The 7,546-nt window shown below is 34.2% G+C and overlaps 1 long non-coding RNA gene across 3 annotated transcripts in view; it reads right to left on the reverse strand.

Annotated features, from left to right (window-relative positions):
* Positions 1-2,894: 2,894 nt before the first annotated feature.
* Positions 2,895-7,546, reverse strand: part of LOC102595461 (uncharacterized) — a 12,149-nt gene continuing 7,497 nt past the window's right edge. Inside the window, exons 2-4 of one of the 3 annotated variants that reach the window (XR_367874.2) lie at positions 3,708-3,800; positions 3,276-3,539; positions 2,895-3,173 (exon numbers count right to left, since the gene is read on the reverse strand). This is a non-coding gene — a long non-coding RNA (uncharacterized lncRNA). The remainder of the gene's footprint in view (positions 3,174-3,275; positions 3,540-3,707; positions 3,801-7,546) is intronic. The other 2 variants (XR_001474363.1, XR_001474362.1) reach the window with 2 other exon arrangements.

A 7,546-nucleotide genomic window follows, 5' to 3' on the forward strand; every position in this document is an offset into this window, starting at 1 on the left:
ATATTTTTCGGGCAGTAAAGAAAAAAATGTAAAAATTTTATATTCTATTCGTATAGACATTCTAAGGTGACTGGCGCGATTCCTGAATTTTTTGAATTGTTTTTATGTCTTTTTCCTGATTCTTATATTTTACGGACGTTTACGAATTAAGATTTTTGATATTTTATGGGCAGGGACCAAAAAATGTAAAATTTTGATATTTTATTTGTATTGATATTCTAAGGTGACTGATGCAATCCAAGAATTTTTGGAGGGGTGTTTTTATGTCTTTTTCTTGATTTTTATGTTTTTTCGAATGTTTACAAATTAAAACTTTTGATATTTTTTGGGCATTCACGAAAAATGTAAAATTTTGACATTTTATTTGTGTTGACATTCTAAGGTGACTGGTGCGATTTAGGAATTTTTAGAGGTGTTTTGATGCTTTTTTTTATTATTATATTTTTCGGACGTTTACAAATTATTATTTTTATATTTTTCGGGCAATCACGAAAAACGTAAAATTTTAATATTTTATTAGTTTCATATTCTAAGGTGACTGGTGCGATTCAGGAATTTTCGAGGTGTTTTGACATTTACGAATTAAAATATTTTATAATTTTTTTAGCTGTCACGAAAAAATGTAATATTTTAATATTTTATTCCTATCGATATTTTAAGGTGACTAATGCGATTCGGGAATTTTCAAGGTGTTTTTATATCTTTTTGTTGATTTTTATATTTTTCGGACGTTCACGAATTAAATTTTTGATATTTTTCGGGTATTCACGAAAAAAATATAAAATGTTGATATTCTATTCGTATCGATATTCTAAGGTGACTGGTGCGATTCAGTAATTTTTTGAAGTGTTTTTGTGTCTTTTCTTGATTTTTATATTTTTCGGACGTTCACGAATTAAATTTTTGATATTTTTCGGGTATTCACGAAAAAAATATAAAATGTTGATATTCTATTCGTATCGATATTCTAAGGTGACTGGTGCGATTCAGTAATTTTTTGAAGTGTTTTTGTGTCTTTTCTTGATTTTTATATTTTTCAAACGTTTACGAATTAAAATTTTTGATGTTTTTCGAGCAGTCACGAAAAAATGTAAATTTTTGATATTCTATTCGTATCGATATTCTAAGGTAACTGGTGCGATTCAGAATTTTTATATTTTATCGATTTTTATATTTTCAGACGTTTACGAATCAAAATTTTTGAAATTTTTCGGGCAGTCACGAAATAATGTAAAATTTGATATTTTATTCGTATCGATATTCTAAGGTTACTGGTGTGATTATGGAATTTTGAGGTGTTTTTATGTCTTTTTCTTGATTTTTATATTTTTTAGACGTTTACAAATTATAATTTTTTATATTTTTTGAGCAGTCACGAAAAAATGTAAAATTTTATTATTTTATTTGTATCGATGTTCTTAGGTGACTGGTGAAATTTAAGAATTTTTTGGGGTGATTTATGTCTTTATCTTGATTTTTATATTTTTTCAGACGTTTACTAATTAAAATCTTTGATATTTTCGGGCAGTCAAGAAAAAACGTAAAAAATTGATATTTCATTATTATCGATATTCTAGGTGACTGGTGCGATTCGGGATTTTTTTGAGGTGTTTTTATTGTTCTTTTTCTTGATTTTTATATTTTTTCAGACGTTTACTAATTAAAATCTTTGATATTTTCGGGCAGTCAAGAAAAAACGTAAAAAATTGATATTTCATTATTATCGATATTCTAGGTGACTGGTGCGATTCGGGATTTTTTTGAGGTGTTTTTATTTCTTTTTCTTGATCTTTCTATTTTTCGAACGTTTACGAATTAAATTTTTTCATATTTTTCAGGCATTTATGAAAAAAATATTAAATTTTGATATTTTATTCGTATTGAGTTCCTTTTATGTTAAAAAAAAATAATCAAAACCTAGGCTATGATATTGCAGGATGGCGGCCAATCCTCTATGGGGATTGGCTATCAACTTTCAAATTCTGAATTTCCTTCCTTACCAATCAGTTCCAATTCTGTTTCAATCAAAACTAACTTGCCGTTGGAAAAATCGTTTGCAAAGTCTATTTTAGTAAAGGAGGCAGAATCTCAACATCATGATGATCTCAGGAAGGAATTTACAATAGTTGGGGGTATCCCACAAATCAAATGGACTGAGGAGGAAGTGACTAAAATGAACCGTATTGAAAAAGTTCAATTCGTTGTAGTTGGGAAATTTACATATGAGTGGTCGGATCTTGAAGAATTGAGGAAAATAATTCCTCAGCAATGCAATGTTAACGGTAGTTGTCATATTGGATTACTTCGGAGTAAACATATTCTTATACGTCTAACCAGGCAGGAGGATTTCGTTAACCTAATCTCAAAGGGGGCTTACTATATTACTAGTAAGGATGGGTACTCGTACTTGATGCATACCTTGATTTACGACTCAAAATTTAAGGTTAATGAAGAAACAACAATGACCAAGGCATGGATATCTTTTCCAAATCTATTGCCTACCTTTTTTGTCAATGAGTGTTTATTTTCTCTTGCATCCACAGTGGGCAAACCAATACAGCTGGACCAAGCTACCATCAACAAGACAAGGCCTAGTTGTGCGAGGGTGAAAGTTTTGATAGACCTTGTAGGATAATTGCCTAAAGCAGTGCAAATGAATATTGAGAATGTTGCTTTTGGAGAAATAAGATCTAATACGATTATAATCCAATATGACTATGTCCCTAAATACTGCTTTGATTGCAAGGTGCAAGGTCACAACAAGGAAAATTGTAAGGTTAGGATGAGGAGAAAAGAAGATCATAACTATCAGCACGATAAGATAGAGCCGCAGATTAGCCTAGAACGCCAGATTCCTTATGGTCACCAAATGCAGAAAGGGAAGGCAAAAATACTGTCAAGTGGGAAAGTAGTTGGAGATTCAGGTATATGGAATATTGTTAGGGATAAAAGGGTCTTTGCTCCTCAACTAACCACCAGAGTGGAGAACAAATTTGAGGTTCTAGCTTAAGACCACCTTTCAGAAGAAGAATCTTGTCATAACATTGATAATGATAATGCTGAATTACAAGCTAAAAAGGGTGAACAAAATAATCAGTCAACAAAGGAATGGGTGGCAACAACTTTTGTGACTGATTTGCATGGTGAGTCCACTTTCAGCAACCCTGATGAACCTGCAAAAAATCAACAAAAATAAGCTCAAGACATCAATAAAGGAGATGTGATTGGAAGTTTGCAAAATTCAGTTCCAGTTAATGTACTTTATCAACTACAACCTTCCAATCGAGAACTGATTGTAGGGGAACAAATTGGAAAGATTGCCCACCAGGTAGATGAAAAAGTTAGAGATATGCAGGAGGTGGATCAGCAAAGTCCTAGGGTCCCGTTTCAGTCACACGAAATTGTAACAGATAACAATAAGCAGCAACATCATGGTGACAAATTATGCAACAATCAGGCAAGCTTGGTGAGTACAAGTAGGGAGGAAGAAGAAGAGTATTCTCAGCTTCAGGAGCATTGTATGGCACTGGTGGAAGTTCCTATGGCAATGCAAGTGGATGAAACAAAAATGATTCAAATTGAGTCTCCTAACAGAGTACTTCATAATATTATAACGCATAATTTAGGAGAAAACATAGAAGGTGATTCATCTAATACAAATTAGATTGCTATGGGGATTACAGAGGAAGAAAAATTTGATGACTTACTGGAGAACATTGCCACAAAAGCAGACTTATCACCAAGGATTATGAAGATTGCTAGAAAAGGGAAGAAGCAAGGAAGTGGAGATCATAGTCAACCTATCAGAGTTCAACCAAAGAGATCCAAAACAACATACAGTAAGCAATGTAGGCTTTTATATGGAATATTAGATCGGTAAAATCCCAACTAGCTTTTTAAAGGGTGCAAATGTTACACAAGTTTCATAAATTTTCATTTATTGGATTAATGGAGCCTTTTCAGAACTCTAGGCAGATTAACAAATACAAAAGGAGATTGAAGATGCAAAATGCTTTAACTAATTGTAACGGCAAGATCTGGTGTTTTATAAGCCGGGACATAGATATAACAGTGATACAAGATACAGAGCAATAATTAACTATGAAACTGAAGCAACATATAGTTATTAACAGTTTTTATATTACATTAGTGTATGCTAAATGTAATGCAGGCCAAAGACATGTCCTATGGGATGATATTTATCAACTAGCAATAGGGATGCATGATCCTTGGTTTATTGGGGGTGACTTTAATGTGGTATTGAATGCGGAAGAGAAAATAGGGGGTTTACCAGTTATTGCAGCTGATTATGATGACTTTGAGAATTGCATCTCATCATGTGATCTAACAGAGGTTAAGTTTAAGGGGAGCCATTTCACTTGGTGGAATGGTAGGGCAGGAGATGATTCCATTTTTGAAAGATTAGACAGAATTTTGATCAATCAACAAATGCAAGGATGGTTTAATCACACTGAGGTGGAACACTTACCTAGAACAGGGTCTGACCATGCTCCGTTGTTATTTTCTTGTGATGTTAACAAGGTCAAACACAAGAAACCTTTCAAATTCCTTAAATTTTGGACAGAAAATAATGCTTTTCAAGATATAGTTAGTCAGAATTGGTGTACCAATGACTCTCAAAATCCTTTTCTGAACATTAAGGAGAATGTAAAGAGAGTAAAATCTGCGTTGACAAAATGGAGTAGGGAAATCTATGGAGATATATTTAAGCAAATTATCATTGGAGAAGATATTGTCAAGTTTAAGGAAAAGTTGTTTGATGAGTTTCCTACTACTACAAATAGAGAAGTGCTACAGAGAGCTCAAGCTGAGTATAAAAAATATCTTCACTTTGAAGAGATTTTTTGGCAACAGAAGGCAGGTTATGATTGGTTTGAAAATGGGGACAGAAGTACAAGATTTTTCCATAGTGTTGTGCAGGGCAGAAGAAAAAAGCTTCATATTCAAAAAATTCAGAACTCTCAAGGTAATTGGTTAGAGACAGAAGAAGACATTGCAACCGTGACAGTATCTTTCTATCACAATCAATTCTCTCAAGAAAGAGATGTTTCATCTTTCTCGCTGCTCAGACACATTCCCGAGTATATCAGTGAAGAAGAAAATTTAAAGCTTTGTAGACCTCCTGATCTGAATGAAGTTAAAAAGGTGGTGTTCGAATTAAATGGAGATAGTGCGAGTGGTCCAGATGGTCTAACAGGTAAATTCTATCAAAGCTGTTGGGAGATTGTGGGGTGAGATATTCTCAGAATGGTTCATGACTTTTTCAGAGGTAATACCCTTTCTAAATCAATTACACACGCTAATTTGGTTTTAGTGCCAAAGAAGGAGCAAGTTCGGGAGTTCACTGATTTGAGATCTATTAGCTTGAGTAACTTCATCAATAAGATATTATCTAGAATTGTTCATAACAGAGTTGAAATCCTTCTCCCCAGATTAATCTCTTGCAATCAATCAGGTTTTGTTAAGGGGAGAAGCATCATTGAAAATGTCTTATTAACTCAAGAAATTGTTTCAGATATTAGAAAGAGGGGTAAGCCTAGCAATGTACTCATTAAATTGGATATGGCTAAGGCTTATGACCGAGTTTTCTGGTTCTTTTTTATGAAAGTGTTAAGGAAAATGGGTTTTTCTGAAGTGTTTGTTGACATTATTTGGAGATTACTCTCTAATAATTGGTATTCTATCCTTATTAATTGTCACTCTCATGGTTTCTTTCATTCAACTAGGGAAGTAAAACAAGGGGATCCTTTATCTCCTATTTTATTCATCTTGTCAACAGAAGTTCTAAGCAGGGCCCTAAATTCCTTATATGAAGATAGTTAATTTGTAGGGTATGGTTTACCTAAGTGGAGTACAAATTTGAATCATCTTGCATATGCTGATGACACTATCATTTTTGCTTCAGCTAATAAGTATTCTTTGGATAAAATTATGGCTATAATACAGGCTTATGAAGCACAATCAGGTCAGAAGGTTAACAAGGACAAGAGTTCCTTTTATGTTCATCGAAACGCAGCAACATAAGTGATGCATGTAGTGGAGGAGTGTACTGGTTTTTCAAGGGGACAATTTCCTTTTAAATACTTAGGGTGTCCCATAACACATTCCAGGAAAAGAAAATCTCATTATGATGATTTGTTGAATAAAGTTAAGGCTAAACTACAAGCCTGAAAAGGGAATATGCTCTCATACGGAGGTAAAGAGGTTTTGATTTCTAGTGTTCTACAAAGTGTCCCTGTGCATGTGTTATCTGCTAATTTTTTTTGGAGTAATAAGGTCAATAGCAGGGGTAAACACTGGGCTAATTGGGAGAAGGTGTGTCTACCTAAACATGAAGGAGGTTTAGGTTTTAGATCTATGTTTGATGTCTCTCAAGCCATGTACGCTAAACTCTGGTGGAGGTTTAGAACTCAGAACTCCTTATGGGCTAATTTTATGTGGAATAAGTATTGTAAAAAACAAATTCTAGCACTTGTGCAGTGGAAAGGAGGATCTCAGTGGAAAAACATGTTACTAAACAGGGAACGCCTTGAACAATATATATGGTGGGAACCTAAGGGAGGTTCAGTTTCTATTTTGTATGACAATTGGACCATGCTTGGTCCACTTCACAATCACCATTCAGAGGTGATGTCATGTTATCCATTGACAGAGGTGAATGTTTTTGTGAGAAATATATAAGAAAAATATTATTGAATTGTGTATCTAAATAGTTACATTGAGACCCTATTTATAGACACTACATTGGAATCCTTTTCCAACTAGGATTCCTATTCTTATTCCTATTCCTATTTCTATTCTAAGTAGGAAATACTTATTTCTATTCTAACACTCCCCCTCAAGCTGGTGCATACAAATCATATGTACCTAGCTTGTTACAGATGTAATTAATACGAGGACATGTGAGGGACTTGGTGAAGATATCTGCAAGCTGATCATTTGACTTCACAAATTTCGTAACAATATCTCCCGAGAGTATCTTTTCTCTGACAAAGTGACAGTCAATCTCAATGTGCTTAGTCCTTTCATGATCAATTTTGCCAAATTTTAGTTCTCCCAGCAACTGTTTGATCCAAACTAGCTCACAAGTTGCTGTCGCCATTGCTCGATATTCTGATTCTGCACTAGATCGAGCAACCACATTCTGTTTCTTACTCTTCCACGACACCAAATTACCTCCTACTAAAACACAATATCCGGATGTCGAACGTCTGTCAGAGGGTGATCCTGCCCAATCAGCGTCTGTATATCCAATGATATGCTCATGGCCTTGATCCTCAAAGAGTAGTCCTTTACCGGGAGCTGACTTTATATATCGCAGAATACGAACAACTGCTTCCCAATGACTATCACAAGGGGAAGTCATAAACTGACTTACAACACTCACAGGAAAAGAGATGTCAGGTCTAGTCACTGTGAGATAATTCAACTTTCCAACAAGCCGTCTATACCTTTCAGGATTACTAACCATGTTAAATTAGGTCTTAGGCCTAACTCACACCCCAAAAGCTAGCTCAAAGGGAGG

Source organism: Solanum tuberosum, unplaced genomic scaffold (assembly GCF_000226075.1).
Source record: "Solanum tuberosum cultivar DM 1-3 516 R44 unplaced genomic scaffold, SolTub_3.0 scf00190, whole genome shotgun sequence".
Classification (NCBI taxonomy): Eukaryota; Viridiplantae; Streptophyta; class Magnoliopsida; order Solanales; family Solanaceae; genus Solanum; species Solanum tuberosum.